Below are 21728 nucleotides of genomic sequence, written 5' to 3'. Positions count from 1 at the left end.
AGGTTCCGTCCCCATGAACCAGCATGGTTGCACACACCTATAGTCTGAGCACTTTAGGAGGTAGAAGCAGAGAGATTAGAAGTTCAAGGCCACCTCAGCTATATAGAAAATTCTAGTCCAGCCTGTGACACGTGAGACCTTGTAGATCAATAGTTCTCAACTTTTCCAGTGCTTCAACCCTTCCTCATGTTGTGCTGTCCCCAACCATAAAATTATTTTATTGCCACTTCATAACTGTAATTTTGCTACTGTTATGAATTATAATACAAATATTTGATATGCAGGATATCTGGTATGCAACTCCTGAAGGGGTCATGCCCCCCCACCATAGTCCATTGTTGTGGGTGCTTAGTAAAAACCTGAAGAGCTGAGTCTCTCCAAAAAAAAAAAAGGTAAATATGCAAATTTCTCTATTATTTACAAAATTGTAGAGAATAGTGATATGGTAACACTGCCAATAAAATAAAAAAAAAAAGAAAGAGAAACAGTTTAAAGAATCAGAATAGACAAAGAATTCGGAGGGGGCAAGGATCAAAAACACCAGTTACTGGAAATGACCCACTATTCACCTGTCACAATTACAAGTCTGATTTGAAATGCTGGCTTGAAATGTTTGCATCGGTCTACCCTGAGCCTGAAATTCCTCAGTTCCCTTCATCAAAGGCCAGCATCATCGAACCAGGACTGCACTCTTTCTAGACCTTTCCGTTGTTTACCCTGAAGGACTAGGAGCTGAGCCCACCCCAGCCCAGGTTCTAGGAAGAAGAGAGCCAAGGTACTGGAAATGTACAGATAGCTCAGGAGGACTCAGGGGGGCACCTTTAGAGCTAAGTCAGGTGGGGACTGGTCAGGCAGGAGGGCTAGAGATGAAGAGGTGGGAGGTGCCGAAATTAGGGTGTTCCCCAGGGGTCTGCTTTCCCTACCCTCTTCTGGGCACCCCAGGTATGCCACTGTATACCTGCCACTGCAGAATGCGATCAAGATAAGCCTCAAAGTCAAAACCTGGGATGCTGAAAGGACCCTGTGGGGCAGCAGGAGGAAAAGGATGCTGCGCCATCCTCTCTTTAAAAGAAAATATAAACCTAGGTTTTAGTCTCCTGGACTTCACCGATTAAACTAGAAAGTTCCAGCAGGGCGTGGTGGCACGTGGCCTATAATCCAAGCATTCAGGGGGTTCAAGTCCAGACTGCCTATCTCTAAATAAATAAATAAATATAAAAATAAAACTGTCTCAAGAAGGAATTCCATAAAGATGAAGGTGAGAACACGTGTCTGGCTTCCTCCATTGTGCCAGTATCCGCTATTGGCCTCAACTGGTAGCAATTGCTTGGAGTCTCTCCCTGCCCCTGGACCCCAAGAGTCCATAAGAATGTTTAGTTACATGTTTACATGGAAAAAATATTCACACTATTTAAAATGTTAATTTCTGGTCCTTGGTATCAAACCCAGAGTCTCATCCGGCACAGAAGACATGCACAACCACTGAGCTACACTACAGTGTTCATGTGATATTGTGTGTGTGTGTGTGTTCATGTGTGTACAGATGATCATGTGTGTACCTGTGTTTGCATGCTTGGGCTGGCTAAGAGGTCAGCCGCAGATGTTCATTTTGTCTGCAGAGATAGGATCTCTCATCACGGGGATCTGGAGTTTGCTAGTTAAAGAGCCTGGATGGCCAGCAAGGCCCGGGGACGCACCTCCCTAGCACTGGGATTATAAACCTAGAAGCATATGCCACCACACATAGCTTTTTAGGCTGGTTCTTGGGCTCAGGCTCAGGCCTTAATGTTTGCTGGGCAAGCACTTTGCTCTGAGTCAGCCACTCCCCAGATCCCCATATGACACTTTCAATCTGAATAGTTTTCAGATACGTAAGGGGCATTTGTCCCCAGAGTGATTACAACTCTTCAGTCTTCAGGAAGCCCTCAGGGTGTCACTCTGGTGCTCAGTGTGCCTTCCCTCCCTTGAATGCAAGCAGACGTTTCTTTTCTGGAACTATCTAAGGCATCTTCTGGGCGCTCCATTTTCCCGCCCTTTTGCCTGTTTAGCAAAGTCATCTTGCTTTTTGCCTCCAAAGATATAACACTCATATTTTCAAGCTGCAAAGAAACCGTTGAAAATTAAACCACAAAACAGCATTTTAATGAGAACATTATTACCTAACACCCCACTGTGGTTTTGGATGGCCTAATGCCAACCTCCCAAACTGCTGTAAGAAGCCAGAAGTCCAGAGTTGAGAGAGAGAGAGAGAGAGAGAGAGAGAGAGAGAGAGAGAGAGAGAGAGAGAGAGGGAGGGAGAGGGAGAGGGAGAGGGAGCGAGAGGGCGGGGAGAGAATATGAGAAGTTATAGCCCCTTAGTGAAGGTAGCTTTCTTGGACAGCTTCCAGAAGATCTTTCTAGAAGGTTAGAGGTTATTATTGGTGCCTAAAGTTGAAGGCAACTTTCTTCCTGTTTTGACGTTTGAAAGAGAAAGAAAGGGGGGGCCACCCTTGAATTAGTACATGGTGTCCTCAAACGCAATGTTTTCAACTCTGAAGTGGCTGTACCCAGCGCTGTCTATCTGCCTCATCACTTGCCCTCTGCCTACCCAATTGCTATTTCTGTAACCTAGGCTACAAGACCACAAGTGTCTGTGTGCAAGGTGAAAACTCCAACATAGCAGAGCCAAAGTAGGTGCCAGTCCTCCTAGGTTGGCAACTGAATACACTCAGTTCTGGACACTGTGAAGAGAACTGGGTGGCTGAAGCTTCTCACAGAGGGTCATTTCTTAGAGACCACCTTGCCCTGCCCTCCAGCTAGCCCAGCAATTAGGCCTTGAGGGCTGTGGTTTCATTTCCACTTTGGGTTTCCTGACTTAACCCCTGAACCACGCTCTGCCAACATCTTCCCACACATTCAGTGGCAACCAGATGGCCCTCAGAGGTAGGGGGGGGAGGAGTGGGTAGGGTGGGATTGACAGACTAGCAGACAGTTTGGTGCAATTACCTCCATCCCATACAGGTGCAAGTCAAGGTCAGCAGCTTCACCATTCGCCCAAAATTACACAGCAACTAGGTAGCAGAGGCAAAAACCCAGATACTGCCCCGACTTTCAGATTGTGGTGATTGCCCTTTGCCACACCTGTGCTCCTCTCAGTAACACACTCACTTAAATGACTTCTTCATTCCCACAGAGTGATCAGGGATGATCAGGCCTTTCTTCACTGCTACCCTTCCTGACCAAGTCTTCCTTGCTGAACTCTACAAGCCAGGCTAGTAGAGAAGTGTGCTAGACTCTGCTGCCAAGGAGTTCTACTCATCATCATTGTTGTTTTGAGGCAGAATCTACATCAATGCTTCATGGATCCAAGCTGACCTCAAGCTCACTATGTAGCCAAGGACGAACCTAGAGCTCCTCCTGAACCTACTGCCTCAATCTCCAGAATTCTGGGGTCACAGACCTGTACCACCACACCCCCAACTCTCTGCAGTGCTGGGGATTGAAGGCAGGGCGTCATGCATGCTAGACAAGCTCTCTAATAGCTGAACTATGTCTCCACTCACAAGGAGTTAAACTCTAAAGGGTAACAAAACCATGAACACATTCAGCATAGAAACAGGACAAGCTCATGCAAAGCAGAATGCAAGAAAAGTGCTTACTAGCATGATGCAACGAAGAATAAGCTCTTGGGCCATAGAGATGGCTCACTGGTCCCAGGGCCTGCTACACAACAGATGGACCTGATCGAGATTCTTGGCGCCCATGGAAAGACAGGCCTGGTCTGTGCTTGCTGGAACTCGTAGTCCAGACAGTCTTACCCACTACATGAGCTCCCAGGTCAGTAAGAGACCTTAAAGGAGAAGGAAGGAGAAGGAGAAGGAGAAGGAGAAGGAGAAGGAGAAGGAGAAGGAGAAGGAGAAAGAGAAGGAGAAGGAGGGAGAAGGAGAAAGAGAAGAAGAAGAAGAAGAAGAAGAAGAAGAAGAAGAAGAAGAAGAAGAAGAAGAGGAGGAGGAGGAGGAGGAGGAGGAGGAGGAGGAGGAGGAGGAGGAGGAGGAGGAGGAGGAGGAGGAGGAGGAGGAGGAGGAGGAGGAGGAGGAGGAGGAGGAGGAGGAGGAGGAGGAGGAAGGGAAGAGGTGGAAAGCTATTGAAAATCTCCTATATAAAGTACTTCTGGTCTCCATAGCCTTACACATAGACACATGTACTTCTGCACCCATACAAGCTCATGCCTGTAGGAATACACACCACCACCATCCTCACACATAAGTACAAAAAAGTAAATTCTCTCTGCCTTTACTTCTATCAACTGGTTAGCCCTTTTCTCATCTGCTCTTGGTTTTGAGTTTGCCTCTTTCAGGCAGCCTTCTCAGTTTGGCCCAGATTGGCTCGGATTACTCGGTGACGTGCCTGTGAACTTGACTGGATGCCCATCGGCTCCATGAGGACAGGTTCTGGTCTGTCTTGTCCATTGCTGTATCGCCTTGCCTGGAGCCTGGAACTCAAATGGTGTATAGTAAATGTTTGCAGAAGGAATCTGTGAGTGTCTGTCAGGATGCTTTTATCCAGGTCCTGTCAGAGAGATGTAGTCTAGACAGGAACAAGTTCCACCAATACCGAAAGCCATGCAGAAATGAGTGGCTAACGTCTACACACACCACAGAACAGTACCATAATATGCACTAGTGAGAGAGACACGGAGACACCACTGCCGTAGAAGTGTACCTGAAAGGAAAAGGAGCATGCCGGGTAACTCCGGCGGGGTGAGGCTTCGTGCCACTGGGCCTACTCAGAAGACACTGGCACCAAAATGAAGATGGGGTTCTGAGTGTGTGCCACCACTCGCAGCTCTAGAAGGGAGGCAGTCAAAAAGAAATGGAGCCGGGGTGGTCAATCAGCAAAGTGATACCCCAAAACCCATATTAAAAATGGCAATGTATGCTTCTAGTCTATAGGCTGAGGAGATGGAGGCAAGCAGATATCTGGGACTCGCTGACCGGACAGCCTGGCCGCAGTCAGTGACTCCAGATCCCAGTGAGAGCCAGTCACAGAAAACAAGGTGGATGCCTCCTAAGACACCCAAATTTGATATCTGGTATCTACACACATGCTTGCCTACAGACAGATAGACAGACACGAGAGAGAGAGAGAGAGAGAGAGAGAGAGAGAGAGAGAGAGAGAGAGAGAGAGAGAGAGAGAGAGAGAGAGATGGGAAGGGGAATTAATAAATCTAAGTCTGAGAAGCCTTTTTCTACGTGTGCAGGCGTGTGCAGGCTTGCCTGCAGTAGCCAAGTCCCGCCCCCAGCTTCAGACTGCTGACTCTTTCAGACCTGAAAGCCCAGGCTGAGTTCCACCTTGGGAAAATGCAAAACTGTCAGTTGCAGTGAAGTAAAAGGCCATCATATCCATCGGAGATCCCTCTGTGAAACAGCCCAGGAAGGGGGCTCTGAGAGGATCACTGATGCATACCAATCACAGAGCAGGGAGACATTTCCTGTGCTGAATCTGTGACTCCGGAAACCCTTTTCCTATGAAGAGGATGCTCGCCATGACTCCTGTGTATGTCTTGCCTTTACAAACAAATGAGTATCATCATCATCTTTCGCTTCACATCATCTGGTAGGCATTTACCAAAACAGAGAGAGAGAGAGAGAGAGAGAGAGAGAGAGAGAGAGAGAGAGAGAGAGAGAGAGAGAGAGAGGAGGAGGAGGACTTCCAAGAAGAACTATAATTGTCAATAGCCAAATGGGCTGGCTGCTTCTGCAGTCCCTGAATCACCCACAGGTGACACCGGTGACCATGAGGAGGAGGCAATTCTGTCTCTGAGGCAGGGGTATGAGGAGGCAGAAGCAATAGGACCTGGGAGTCTGATGATTAATCTTGATTGTGAACCTGAGGGGGTGGATTTAGAGTCACCATGGAAACGCATCTCTGGGTGTGTCTATAAAGATGTTTCCAGAAAAAGTTTAACTTAGGTATGAAGACCCATCTTAAATGCAGAATCTTTCTAAGGACTCGGGTCCTTGTCGGAATAGAATGAAGACAGTGAGCAGCCCGCCAGCATCCATGTGTCTCTGCTTCCTGACTGTGGATGGGATGTAACCCTCATGTTCCTGCTATCGAGCCTTCCCCGCCATGATGGACAGTAGCCTCAAATCCTGAACCTTCACACTGGACAGTTCATAACCACCTGTAATTACAGTTCAAGAGGATTCAAAATCTTTTTCTGGCATACATACATATATACATACATACGTACACAAATTAAATCTTAAAAATATAAGTAAATAAATAAAAATGTAAGCAGATGAAAATATTTATAAATAAAAAATGTAAGCATATATAAGTAAAATAAGTAAACAAAAATTTAAATGTATAAAATACTCATATATATATATATATATATAAGTAAAATAAGTAAATAAATAAAAAGTTTGAAGGTATAAAGGTAGTCATATGCATATATATGTATATACATCGAGGTATGAAAAAAAAGTTCATAATCCTAGCACAAAGATGGAGGATTCCCAGGGCTCACTGAGCAGCGGCGATGTTGAGCTCCAGGTTTAGAGACCTCAGATCAAAGGCAAGGGAATGCTCACTGGATAAGAGCACTTGCTATGAAGCAAAGCGGACCTGAGTCCAAATCCCCAAGGACCCACATAAAAGTAAGGCACAGCCAGGCCAGGCGTTCCTGCAACTCCAGTGTTGAAGAGCACTAACAAGTGGATCCCAGCGATTGCTGACCTTCAAGCCAGAGAGGCCACCTCAGGTTCAGAGGGAGCCTAGCCTCACAGTAGTAAGGAGGTTGAAATAGAGGACGACATCTGACAGCCTCCTCTGGCCAACACAACACACACACACCACATCACACACACATACTATACATACACATATACATCATAATACTCTCACACACACCACACATATACCACACACATAAAACACACTCACTCACACACATATATCACACATAACCACATACACTACACACACATATACCAAACACACACACACACACACACACACACCATATATACCTCACACACACCACACACATACATACAACTGACACACACATGCCACATACACATACATACCACACACACCATTCACACACCACACACACAAATTCAACATATACCATACACATACACCACACACACATACATGCATATACATGATATATACACATATACCACACACAACCATACATACCACATACACCACACATACCATACCATACCATATACACATCACACACACACTTATACACCATACACACAATATTTCACACACACATATATACCACGCAAATACACACATAGAAAACACACACATACACACACATACACCACAACCATATACACCACACATACACTACACACACACTACACACACATACTACATGCCATACATATACTACATGCACTATACACATATAAAACACACACACACACACACACAAATGGAGTTACTAAAGACACCCAACATCAAGCTCTCGCTTCAACAAGCCTTTGAGACTGGGACCATCCTTCTCTTGAGGTGCACGTGGAAGTAAGTAGACGATCAAGCAACATAAATCCCAGTGACCTACAAGATCCCTGTGGCCAGAAGAGTTTCCTCTTCGGCAAATAGATGCACACTCCACAACATGGAGGCAGGATTCAAGATGGCTGCCACCCAACCCTGGAGCAGCTGTGGGAAATGAAAAGTGCTGTCTTTGCCTATTGGGGACTTCCATGGGGACCCACCTGTAGAGAGTGGAGCATCTGACTCCCCAGGGTCTATGTGCCTTCACTGAAAGAATGAGATGAGGGCTGAGGAGAACGGAGTAGTCAGAAAAATGCTCTCTGTAAGCATGGAGACCTGAGCCCCATCTCCCTAGCACCCACCATAAAAAACCTAGACATGGTGGGACAAGCTTACGTCCCCATCGCTGGGGAGGCAGAGACAAGCAGACCCCTGGAGCTCACTGGCCAGTACCAGTAATCTGATGGGTGAGCTCAAAGCCAATGACAGGCCCCGTCTCAAAAGTAAGATGGGTAGCATTCTTTAGGAAAAATACTGGAGATTGCCTTCTGGCCTTCATACACATGCGTACCTATGTCGATATGCTCACATACATGTCTATACCACACACATATGACCATGTACACATACAACATAAAAGTAATAGAAAACACTAGCACCAGGAGCCCTGGCCCTTCTCCTTTCTCCCCTGTCTTCCAAGTGAGCATCTTTTTAGCACCTTTTAGGACACAACATCTCCAACCCAGAACCGGATAGGGCAACTGAGCTACGGACACTAAAAGAAATTCTAGACCTGAGGCGGGAGGCAGACAACCATTATCATTTTCAGTTTTCAAAGGAGGAAACTGAGACACAAAACTAAGGGGTAACTTGTGCAGAACCCCCTTCTTTTGGGTCTCTTAGGATGAGAGTGAAATGGGTGTGTCAGGAGCTACTGATGGCACCGCCCTGCCCTGATTCTGTCAGAGGCACTCTCCTCTCTTTGTTGGCGCCAATTTTTGAGCTTGAAATCTCAGTTGTGGCTTCAAGGTCACAACCGTCTGTCCCTCTACAAGAAGGGACACACCCATTGTTCCCTGGTTTCGCTTGTACACCGGGGTTCCAACTGTCACTCCTCAGATACCACACAGGTTTCACTTCCCCGAGCCCTAATTCACCCATTTTTTAAATAAGGATCCATCTACCAGGGTAGGTGTGAGAAATGAGAAAAGGGGGGGCATCAGTCTGGGACCCCCGGGCAGCCCTCTGTGATGCCATTCACACACTAGTGAGCACTTCACAAACAAAGATTTGTGATGAAGTATTTTTTTGTTCTCATACAAATGCGTTCTGTCTCAACTCTGGCTGATGTAGAAATCAAGACTTTTTTTTTTTTTTAAATGCAAATGTTCACGGCCCCACCCAGAGCTGTCAAATCACTAGGGCCCAGAAACGTGAATTTTACCTGGTTTTACCTCCTTGCCATGTAAAGGCAGAAGCCAAGGTGATAAGCATCCTTCTAGAAGGTTCCATAAGGAATTCTTGCCAGTATAAGAGATAATTTAGAAGTTCTAAGAGGGTCCACAAGCCTCTTATTAGGTTGATTCATGATTGACATCCCTCTACCTCAAGCTAAGTAGCTATTAGTATTCACAGAAATATTTCTCAACCCTGTTCGAGCCTGGTCACTTTCAAGCTCATCTCCCTGGCAGTAGGGATAATGGATAAACTTTGGGCATTAGACGAAAGCTCACTCTCCCTCCAGGGCTTCCTTTCTTCTGCCAGCTATGAACATCACTTTTAACAACCACAACATTTCACCAACTACCAGGTGAAACTGGCCAAGCTGGTTGTGTCTGTTAGCATGCAGTATTCTTAAACACATACACACACACACACAGACACACACACACACACACACACACACAAATCAGACTCTTATGAATTCAAGATATGTTCAAATGGATACAGTACTTTTACCATAGCAGCAGACATATGTATTTGAAAATGATAACATACTATCTTTTGAGTCTGCAGAAAAGATTTGGGACTGGGAGATAGTTTTTAAAAATGATTTGTTTTTATTCTTTGAGAATTTTATAAATATACAAAATGAAGCATAATAGTACTGGCTCCTCATTTATCCCCCGCCACCCCCTGTATCCCCCCAGCATGTCTTCCTTCCAATGTCATTTCTTCTTCTTCTTCTTCTTCTTCTTCTTCTTCTTCTTCTTCTTCTTCTTCTTCTTCTTCTTCTTCTTCTTCTTCTTCTTCTCCCTCCTCCTCCTCCTCCTTCTCCTCCTCCTCCTGCTCCTCCTCCTCCTCCTGCTCCTCCTCCTTCTCCTTCCTCTCCCTCTCCCTCTTCCTCCTCTCCCTCCTCTTCTCCCTCTTCCTCCTCTTCTTTTTCTCCTATCTTCTTCATTGTCTTCATCTCTTTTTGACAGCCCACTAAATTCAATTAGTGTTGCTCATAAGCACATGGGTATAAGTCATCCCTGGAGCATGGGGAATCAGTGGCCACACCTTCATAGAAGAATGATTATCCCTCTTTCAGCAGCCATCAACTGCCAATTGCCCCTAAGTAAGGGGTGGAGCCCGGAGAGTATCTCCAGATTTGCTCCTGTGTTGGGTCCTTGACAGTAATCTTCCTGTCAGATGCCAAACAGTACAGCAGAGCACTCAAAAACATAACTTTAACTAAGGTGCAAAGTTTAGGAAGCCGATGTCAGCCTTCCTTTTTCTCCTGGAGATGCTGGTCATGTGCCTGGGAAATGACTCTGGCTCTGTCTACAAAGGCACGAGTGCAGAGCTAGCTGTGCTCTGTGTTCAGATGAAATTCTGCTTGCAGTTGAGAGTCCCTGGGATTACTCTAACAAGCTCTTGTGTAGGACGTTACAATGAGAATGTACCACCCAGAAAGGAAGTGGTGTGCTGGCAAGGTCACTTGGGGTGCCATCTCTGTGACCCTCCTCCCCTAGTAACTGATTTGTAATGGATTCTTCCACTGAGCCACTGGGTCTTGGTTTGGACATTCCTGATTCTGCAGGCCTGAGGAAGGTGGCTGCTCTCCAGCTTTGCTATGTAACTCATCTCTTACCATAAATGTTACAGGTGATTATATCTACAGGGCTACCATGACATCACAGATGTGGGCTTTAACCCTTAAGTTTCTTAAGACATTTACCTCTTCCTGGGTGTCTTTCCCTCCGTAGCTCTTAGCACAGTATCCAGCTCTAATTGATCTTCAATGACCACATACTGATTTGCTTTAACCTAACTTAGTGACTACCTATAGAACCAGCCAGATTTCACCTTGCACAGGTTAGACCTTAGGGAAGGATCTAGAAACTTACTTTTTTTTTTTTTTGGTTTACCACTCTTGCCACCCCTGACGACTGTCTTTCAAGACATGCAAAGCACTGAAGTCACCTCAATGACATCAGTGACAGGATGTCTCCTGCTACACAACATCCCACAAGTCACAGGCAGGCACTAGTTGTGAAACCAACACCCAAGCTTTGAAACGATGAAGGATAAGTCTTCAGAACATCTCTCTGCTTCATGCCTTCCCTCCTGAACTGGCTTTCCTTGGAATGACACTAGTTATGCCCTGGCTACAAGTCCTGTGCTCCTGAAATTCGCCTTCTTTCTTAGTCCCCAAGATCTGTCCTGCTTGGGAGACTCTTTCCCGCTCCCAGGACATCCAACTAGCCAGAGCTTTACCACCCCTCCAGGGTGATTTTACCCCCACCCTCCCTTCTCCATACTACACTTACAATCTTGTGTACTTTAAGGTTTATTTTTAATGTGTGTGTGTGTGTGTGTGTGTGTGTGTGTGTGGTGTGTACACAGGCATGCAGATGCCTGAAGAGGCCAGAGCATTAGATTCCCCACCCCCACCCCCACCCCAGAGCTGTAGTTATAAGTGGTTGCTAGACATTAAACACAGGTACTGGCAAAAAAAAAACTCAGAGTCTCAGCAAGAAGAGCACATACGCTTAACCATTAAGTTATCTCTCCAGCCCTAAGTTAATTATTCCAGCCAAGCTCCAGCTGTATTCTCCATCTCAAGTCCTTCATGGTCTTCCTGTTATCTGACAGAACAATGTCCAGGTCTCTTAACCTTGATTGGAATCAGCTATCTAAGCTCTAACTGCAATGTGCTTCTCCAGATGGAAATCCAGCCAAGCTCCTTTGCACACTCACCCCACCCTCCCCTGCACACTCACTCCACCCTCCTCTGCACACTCACCCCACCCTCCTCTGCACACTTGTCTTCCCCCTGTTCAGTCCTTTCCAAGGCAGAGTCTGCCCTTATTCTCTACATATTTAGCCTCCTGTATGAAGGAGCTCCTCTTGCTTTCTTAGACACTAGACATACAATGCTCATGCTACTTGTGTCATGATCGTGTATGTTCTAATCAAGAGCACAACAACTGCACCTAGAGTTTATGAATGAAGTACCAGGGAGAGATTGTAAAGGGAGGCGGTGCTGGGCAGAGAAAGTCTGAAGGTTACCCTTTTATTTTTCAAAGCTTGCTTGTTAGTTTCACAACCAACGCCTGCATCCTTCTTGTGGGTTATTGCAAAGCATAATGTTCTTCTTTTGCTGGGCTGGGGTCTTGAGACTAAAGGGTATGTGTTATGCATCTAGAATCTTTCTTAGTACATAGCAGAACCACACACTCAAAGTGGGAAAAAAGAAAGGAAGGAAGGAAAGAAGGAAGAAAAGAGGGAGGAGGGAGAGAGGGAGGGAGGGAGGAAAGAAAGGAAGGAAGGAAGAAAAAGGAAAGAAAGAAAGGAAGGAAGGAAGGAAGGAAGGAAGGAAGGAAGGAAGGAAGAAAATGAATAGGAAAGAAAGAAAAGGGGGAAAAGTCTGGGGATGTAGCTCAGTTAGTGATGCTCGGCTGTCATGCAAGAAACCCTGCTGTCCCATCTTCACTGCCCTATATAAACGGAGCATGGTGGTACATGCCTATAATCCAGCACCAGGAAAGTGGAGGCAGGAGGATCAGAAGTTCGAGGTCATCCTTGGCCATGTGGCAAGTTTGAGGCCAACTTTGAATACAAAGGCTCATGTTCTAAGAAGAAAGAAAAGAATGAGGGAAGGGAAAAAGAAAAAGGGAAAGAGATGGAGAGGAGGAAGGGAGAGAAGGATGGAAAGGGATAATAAGGAAGCCTCAGAAATGGACGAGAAGAGAAATCAGAGCAGGAAGAGGAGCCACTGAAGGGGGTGGATCTTGATGAGTGAGTGAAGGAGTGAGTGAGTGAGTGAGTGAGTGAGAGAGTGAGAGAGTGAGTGGTGTGGGGAGTGGGGGGAAGGTGGTGTTTGTGTGAATGTATGTGTGTGGTGTGAGGAGTGGGGGAGGAGGTGGTGTGTGTGTGCACGTGTGCGTGTGTGTGTGCGCGTGCGTGCATGTGCAATAGATTCTCAAGGGAAACCAAGGAAACTGGCATCACAAAAGGGCTTAACACCAACCTGGTTTCAGTCAGCCTCAGCCTCAGCCTCTGATTCCCTCAACCTTTCACAAAAGGCCTGGGGTCGGGTTGAAAATTGGTCCTGTGATTTATAAAGTCGTAAGGAGTAGAGGCTTACCTTGCCCTTCACTTAATCTAGATTTAATTAAAATATCTTATCTTTATAATAATGAACTCTTAATTAATGCTGTTCCAGTTTACAGTGTAACCCTATGGATTACCCCGGATGGTCCTCATATTAATCTTTCAGGATATCTGGTTAATAGAATTCCGGGAGAACCATCTGTAACGTCAGAGTCTGGTAAACTCTTGGTCTCTGCTCCTGTCTCTCTCTCACCCACAATCCACCACACCCTTAAGGCTGGCACACTCGGGGAAAGCCATTACCTTCACGTTTCAGAGCACAGTCCACATCTTCATTCACAAAGTTCTCTTGGCAGAGTTCTGTTTTAACCCTTCAGCCACTTCATCTCCAGAACCTGGTCTTAGACTGTTGTAGAGTTCTCATCTGTCAGGCACAAAGCCTCGAGTTCCATTCCCAGCACTTCATAAACAGGACATTGTAGTACGCCATAGTCCCAGGAGGAGGTCAGAAGTTCAAGAGCATCCTCTGCAACACAGCATTTCTCTGGGTTCCGTGAGACCCTGGGGGGGCGGGGGAAGGGGTGCCTTGGGAGATGGTTTAGTGGGTAAGTTACTTGCTATACAAAAGTGAAGAGTTGCCCTTAGACAGCAAGCACCCATATAAAAGCCATACACAGTAGAATGCATGAGTAACTCTGTGCTCAGAGAGGAGGGCAGGAAGCAGGTTCCCAGCTGGTCAGCCAGGCTAGCTATAACAGCTGGCTCCAGGTTCAGTGAGAGATTCAGTCTCAAAAAAAATAAGACAGACAGAGAGTTAAGATACTCAGTGTTGACTCCCAGCCTCTGTGTGTGTGTGTGCGCACACACACACACACACACACACACTCTAGGGGACCTGCTTAAGAGGCAGAGGAGCCCATCACCAGACAGAAATGCCGGGGTTCGTTACTGTTACATCAGCTTACATGAAAATCCTGGGAGATGACCCAGGAATGGGAAGACTAGAAGTCCCACCCATAGCCTCCGGTGGGTCAAGAACTACACAGCTCTGTTGGCACACAACCTGCCCCAGCACACTCTACCCCAACAACAGAGAGGAGGGAGGGCGACCTGGTTAAACCCACTTCCCTCGCTCTGAGGAGAAGAAACAAGGCTGCACACTTAGAACAAAGTGGGACAACAGGTTTAGGGGGCTGAGGAGCTCAGATGTCATCGGCCTCTTTTGGGGAGAAAAAGGTGGGGGTGGGGGGAGGCAGTGTATCTTGTGATCAATGCTGTGCCAGAGAATGACCTTGAACTTCTGATCCTCCTGCGTCCAGTCCTGAGTGCTCAGATGACTTGTGTACACCATTACACCCAGTTGATACATTGCTGGGGTTCAAACCCAGAGTTTAATGCAAGCTAGACAAACACTTTAGCAACTTAACTTCCCCCTAGCACATGCTCACAAAGTTCTCTCCACTGCTGTGACATAGATAAATGGCAGACTCACTTTCTATAGATTTGTGCTTTCAAGAAAGTCAAGGAGGCCATCTGGGACCTGTCAGAAAGGAGGGTCAACGAAATGATTGTGTTTAACATAGAAGAGTGGGGAAGGTCTTAGACTGCCAGGCCCCAGTGAGCTCTGATCAGTCTGGGGCAGTCTACAGAGGACTCTCCACCCCAGTACTCTAGGTTGAAGTCTATATGTGGGAGGGGGTGCTGCTGGGGCTGGGATTCAGAATCAGAGGCTGGGAATTCAGCTCTGGGGCAGAGTCCTTGCTAGCATTCATGAAGTCCTGAGGTCCTGAGTTTGATACCCAATACTATAAAAAGGAAGGAAGGAGGGAGAGAAGGGAGGAAGAAAGAGAAGAGGAAAAAGAAAGGATAAAAAGAAGGGAAAAAAGAGGGAAGAGAGGGAGAGAACAGGGGAGAAGGGGAAGAGAGGGAGGGGGAAGGAGGGAGGGAGAGAGGGAGGGAGGGAGGTAGTGAAAGGGAGAGTAAGGGAGGGGAAGAGAAGAAGAGACAGGGAGAGAGAGGGAGGGAGAGAAAGAGGGAGGGAGAGAGGAAGACAAGAAAAGGGAGGGAGAGAGGGAGGGAGAGAAGAAGAGGGAGGGAGAGAGAGGGAGGGAGGGAGACAGGGAGACAGGGATGGGGAGAGGAAGAGAAGGAGGAAGGGAGACAGGGAGGAAGGATGGAAAGAGATAAAGAGGAAGGAAAAGAGGAAATCTTAGAAAGGAAAACACAGAAACACTTGAGCACTTGGGGTTCTCAAGCAGTTGGTCTCTGGGAGGGGACACTGGCCATGCATGAGTGTACACATGTGAGAAAAGTCACAGGAGGGCTGGGCTAGGAGGGTGGGGAGTTCTTTTTTATATCTTGGCAGGATGCCAAATTGTGACAAAAACTTTCCTACACCCTATATGGTTAAAAGGCAATAGGGAAAAAAAAAATACCTCAACTTAGAAACATAACCAGCTGCTAGAAGTCTAACACTGGAGCAAAATGTTACCTGGCAAAGAAAAAACGAAGACTGATTCTGCACCGCGGTGCCCTCCCATTTACCTGGAGAGATAAAAATCAGAATCTGCACATGTGAGTGGGAAAGGGTTAATCCCAAATGTCTGATGCTTCAAAAATGGTCTCCATAGATCACTCTGCCTGCTCTGACCCCAAACAAGCCGTGAGCCATCCACGTGGAAGCTGCTTTTGTGTTTATCCATGTGTACATGTATGTACACGTGTGTGCACATGCTTGTGTATATGGACACCAGAGGTCATTCCTCAGATGCCTTCTACCTTGTATTTTTTGAGGCAATAGTCTTCGATGGCCTAGAGCTGGCCAATTTGCCTGTCTGGCGAGGCCCTGATATCTATCCATCACGGTGTCCTTGCCACAGGATGACAAGTGTGCCACACCTGTTTTGTTTTAAGTCTGTTCTGGGGATTGAACTCGGGTCCTTGTGTTTGTGTGCAAACGTTTTACTCAGCCGTCTCACCACCCCAGTGAGCTGCTTTCCAGACTGTCACGAGACGATGAATGAGGCCAGACTCAGGACCTTCAATGCCCCCCTTCTCCCAGGGGTGCCCCAGCCTTGCTCTCAAAGGCAGTCTATGCCATTGAGCAAAGGTAGGCAAAGCAGGCTCAGAATAACTCCAAACTCACTCCATGCCCACGGACCAGATACAGGAATAAGTGAATGGGGAAAGCAAAGAGAGCCCCACACGCATCCCCTTGTTAATTTCAAATGGTCCTATAGATATAGTCATTTCCTTCACTTAGAACTGTTCCAACATAGAGTCGGAGCTGATTTTACTGTGTCCCAGGAAAAGCCCTGTGCACTTTATCCCAGTGAAGGGACTGAGCAGATCAAATTCACAGCCCAGACCAGCTAGACAAATACCCACCACTAAACCCCAACCCAAGCCCACCCTGTGCCTTTGACTGGAGGGTGTGCATGGCAGCCGGTGGCTAAATGATAAAGTAATATTTTCTCCAAGTAGTAATCCGTGCCTGCTAAAGAGAAACTCATTTGACAAGCACTTTCCTTTATTACTTAATTACTGAAAAAATTTATTTATATAATTAATTTATTTATATATTTATATAATAATAATATATTTATTACTTTATTACTTAAAAAAAAAAAAACAAGAGCCCCTGTGGCCCTGGCTGACCTAAAAGTCTCTGTGGAACAGAGGGTGTCCTTGAACTTCTGATCCCCTGCCTTCACCTCCAGAGCCCTGGGGTTACAGGCATGTGCCCAGTTTATGGAAAGCCTGAACTCGGACCCAGAACTTCACATCTGGGGACAAGCTCTCTGCCAGCTGAACCCCACTCCCAGGCGCCTCTATTCTAAGCATTCACTTCAACCTGGTTCTGCCTATAAAGCCAAGCGAAGACGGGGTTAATTTTTTTTCATTGTGAGCCTGTTTCCGACATTGCTCCTTCTACACATTTTTCTCTGGAAGACATCTGCAAGTCTCACGAGGCCTTAAAAAGCTTAGCACTAAATCTTTTTAGTCACTTAATCCCCAAAATGCCCCTGTTTGGAGATAATTTCCTTTATGAAAGGAAACCTTCGCCTGACCCTAGTCTGCAGTCAAACTTGCTAATGAAAGGGAGGGTCCTTCCTTTGTGCTCTAGGAGAAATGAGTTTCTGGGAGAAATGTCTTGGAAAGGGGGACATTGGATGATACTGGTTGCCAATGGCGTTGACTTTGTCTCCCGGTTACTTCGAAAGTCAAGGGATAGTTGAGTTAGATCTAGTGGGTGGAAAACGGGAGAGGTGGGTGCCAAACGGAGAAAAGGAGAGATCTGGTGAGGTTTGGGTCTGCCCAGCAGAGAACAGGATCCCTTCTGCAGTGGTGAGCTGCCCATGCCCAGATAGACATGCCCAGAGACAGAACCATCCACAAGGTGCTAGAGACAGAGCTCCTCATATGACGGTGTCTCAGATGGCTCTAGAGACATCTTCCAGCCCTCTGCCCGAGACTCCATGACAACAGGGGGCCTTTGAGACATGGATAGGAAAAGCTAGTCCTTTTCCTTCATCAGGTCTGCTTCTCTTTTGCCGTGAAATTAAAAGTGAGACCATTCCATATGTTATTAAAAGCTCCATCTCCCTTTACTTCACGTATGTGGGCAATGGTGGAGAAAGCCGTTTGCTTGGTTAATTACAGCCCTTCACTGGCAAGGAAGAGAGAGAGAGAGAGAGAGAGAGAGAGAGAGAGAGAGAGAGAGAGAGAGAGAGAGAGAGAGAGTGTGCACATGCTGGGGAAAGGGGCAAAATATAAAGATATATTAAAATAAGTCACATTTATTGAGTACTTACTTTGTGCACTATATGATACTAAAGATTTTACGTGTGTGCCATATTTAATCTTCCCAATAACCCAAAAAAGTAAATGCTAATGTTTTGCGAATATTACGACAAAGAAAATAGTTAGTCATATATATTCTTAGAATCTAAACTGGAAAACCATGTCTGGTAAATCCATTCTCAAAGCCAAGGAAGTCTTGAAGCTGAGGATGTGCTTTAGTCAAGAGTGCTTATTTTACGCACAGGGCCTTGAGTTCCATCTCCAGCACCACAAAACCTATATTGCTTGTCCATTGTTGCAACACTCAAGAGGACTACAAGTCCAGGGTCATCTTTGTCCTCTGTGTAGACACAGAGTTGGAGACTAGCCTCGGATACATAAGAATCCCCACCTCAAAAAAAAATTTTTTTTTTAAAGACAAGGAGAGAGACTTTTAAAAGAAGCCCAGATACATCATGGTGGCTGCTTCCCATCCATGGTGTAATATTGCCACAGTCGTAGTTTTAGGTGACACTGTGATATGTCTGATTTTGGAGTTACAGGAGCCCAGGAGCCGTGCATAAATGGAACATTAGCACTTCACTGGGCTAACCCCAGCACGTCGTCCTATCGTCAACCGTGTAGCCATGCGGCCTGGTCTACGGTACTTTCTCTTATAGCTCCTGTTTAAACTGAAGGAGGAAGAATGTCCGGTGAGAGAAAGTTGTCATTTTATGACAACTGAATGATTCAAACAAAAAGCAAACAAACAAACAAACAAACAAACAAAAAAAACCAGACGAGCCTTCTAGGTTGAGAAGACAGGAAAGGACTGAAGAATCTAAGTCCCAGAGAATTTGGGAATTCCCTTCGGGGTCCCAAGAATAAGCTGTTCAGGAGACAAAATGAAGAATCAACTCAAAATTCCCAAATGAATAATTTTAGTCTCAAGAGAGATGAGGACATTATGCCACAGAGGGCTCCCTGCAAAGAGTCTAAAGCCAGCATTTTCCATCTTACTGCACCGTGTGGGCGTGTCCCAACACCCCCCAGGCCTCTTGCTTCTAGCCCTTGCCTAAACTGATATGAAGGTTGAGAGATCTTTTATTTGAACCAACTGTTCCGGTTGCTTTGTTTGATTTTCTTTTGTTCTTGTGCCTTTTAATCAGAAAGCAGGGAGTGGGGTTTTGTTTTGTTGTTTTGTTGTTTTGTTTTCCTGGCTGGGGATCAGGGTCAGCTCATTAGGCACTCTGGCAAACATTTACCACTGAAAAATACCTTTAGGCCCTGAAATAATATTTTTTTTAAGTTGGTAGACGGCATCTTTCCATAGATCAGAGGCTTTAGTTTTAAAATGGCCCAGAAGGGCCGGGAGACGGGTCGATCTGTAAAGAACTTACCGTGCAAACGTGAAGACTTGAGTTCAATTCCACATAGCCCACTGACACTCCTGAATGCTACCCACCTGGAGTCCCAACAGAGGACAGAGAACTGGGTAGACCTGGGGTTGGCCAGTGCAGCCCAGACCAAAGAGAGGCCCTGTCCTAAAAAAAAAAAAAGATAAGGTGTGTGGCTCTTAAGATGTAACACAGGAGACTGATGTCTGGCCTCCATACTCACCCATGTGCACCCACATGACCACACCAAACACACACACACACACAAACACATACACACACACACACACACACACACACACACACCTAGTTAGAATGGAAGGTGTGACCTGAATTCCCACTCAGAGGGATGGAAGCAGTGGTGGGTATTTGCAGGCAGGGCGTGTGCCCATGCTGTGCCCTCCAGCAACCCAACAGCCAACCCAATTAGCCTCTCTAATGTATCTCTTGTTTACTGTTGTCCCTTCACTTCTTACCTTTGTGCCTATGCCTTAGACATCCAAGTAGCAGTAACGGACACATTGCCTTAGCAAAATATTCCAAGAAAGCATTGTGTAGCTCCCCTGCGCTCTCCACATAGTGTACACACACACACACACACACACACACACACACAAGTCCCACCCCCTCTTTCTGATGGTAGATTGCTCTTGATAGACTCAAAGCCCATCTGTGGGGTGCTCATACGACCCTGTTTCTAGGAGCACTGCAGCTCTGTCAGAGGTTGCTGGCTTCTCTTTAGAAGTCCACTGTCCACAGGGCTCTGGGCACTTCCTCTTGTTCCACAGCTGCCTGGGGCCCCTGGCAATAAATTACTGGTTAAGGAAAAGGACGACAAGCCTTTTCCATGGAGAACAGAATCTGCTCCCTCAATTATTTCCGAAAGTCCTGCCCTCCTTCCCAGTTTGTCACCTCCCTTTTGAGTCTTGTCACAGCCACAAAGCCACACAGCAACAGCCATGTGAGCCCCAGAAACTTGCAGAACAATTCTTCCTTCAGGCCCATGGATTAGTCAAGTAATGGCTATTGCATTGCTAATTGAGTGACCTTTTGTTCAGCCGACTTACCAGAGTGACTCTAAACTGTCTCTGTTTATGCCCCCCACGCCCCCCACCCCGCCGTCTAGCCGATTTTCATCAGATAGGAAATCTTGTCCTGCTGCAAAACCTTGATGAAAATTTCTCCTAATCCCACTTTAGTGGGGGGGTGGAGGGAGACGTTTCAGAAATCCAGGCTAAGCTTAAAGTAAAAGTGCTTCTCAGCACTGGTAATGGCTTTCCTATCCGGGTATCGGACTGCAAGGTGGGTGGGTGGCCTTTGTTTTCCAGAATCATTTTCACCTGTTAAGTGTTGAAGGCAGAAGCTCAGACACGGGACCCTGGGAAGGCAGGGTGGAGGATGGGGTGGGGTGGGGGAGGGGAATGAGGAGATTGTCCCTACTGGACATTTGATAGCCCTGTCTCTGCAACTCAACCTTCTGCCAGGACTACTCGGCCCTTGGAGAGCAGTCTGCCTCTCCACCCCCTCGCCCCTCCCCCATCATTTGGGAAAGCATTGATTTCATCTTTTTATTATACCCTCCAATCATTTAAAAAAAAGTGGGTTTTTTTTTCCCCCTTTCAAAAACAAAACCAAAGGACTCTCAGGTGGTGCAACACTTGCTTCTCATCCCTGAAGCCCTGGATCCCATCCCCATTGCTACAAACAAGGACAAGGGAATCCTTCATATTCTTTCTCCTTCGTGAAGATGCGTGTGTGTGTGTGTGTGTGTGTGTGTGTGTGTGTGTGTGTGTGTGTGTTTGAGCTCCCTCGAGCATGTCAGGGTTTGAAGAACTGCCTGTTGGGATCAGGATCTCTGAAACCTGTGACATCACATAGGCGACATGGCCTGGTGTGGTCTTTCTGAAGCCACCTTGTTTACTTTGGTTTTCAAGATAGTCTCTCCTTGGCCTCACCACCAAGTGCCAGAGTTTACCTGCCTCTGTCTCTCCAGTGGTGGGATTACAAGTTTTGCCTCACCTGGCTTCCTTCCTTTCCTATCTCTCTCTCTCTCTCTCTCTCTCTCTCTCTCTCTCTCTCTCTCTCTCTCTCTCTCTCCTTCACTCTCCCTCTCTCTGTCTCTGTCTCTCTCTCCCTTCTTTTCCTTCTTTATTTCTTTCTTTTAGCATGGATTCTGGGAGATTGAGTTCTACAAAGCAAGCACTAAGTCATCTCTGGACCCTTCATATTCAGAGGACCTTTAGTGCCGATGCCTCCTGCCACGCCATCGTACCGTCAAGAAAAAGGACTGTGCAGAAGCTTTCTCCGGACTAACCTGGAGCCTGTTTTGGACAGAGCAGAGCTATCTAACACACACACAGGGACGCGCGAATCAGCCAGCTGCAGAGCGAGCAACAGGAGGTGGACGCTCGCTCGCCACTGTGCCACCGGCTTCATAAGCACCCCCACAAACTGTGGCCAAAGCTGGTTATTCCCTGGGCTAAAGCCATCCTGAGAACT

The sequence above is a fragment of the Apodemus sylvaticus genome, chromosome 12 (assembly GCF_947179515.1).
Source record: "Apodemus sylvaticus chromosome 12, mApoSyl1.1, whole genome shotgun sequence".
Classification (NCBI taxonomy): domain Eukaryota; kingdom Metazoa; phylum Chordata; class Mammalia; order Rodentia; family Muridae; genus Apodemus; species Apodemus sylvaticus.
This window is presented reverse-complemented; position numbering follows the sequence as displayed.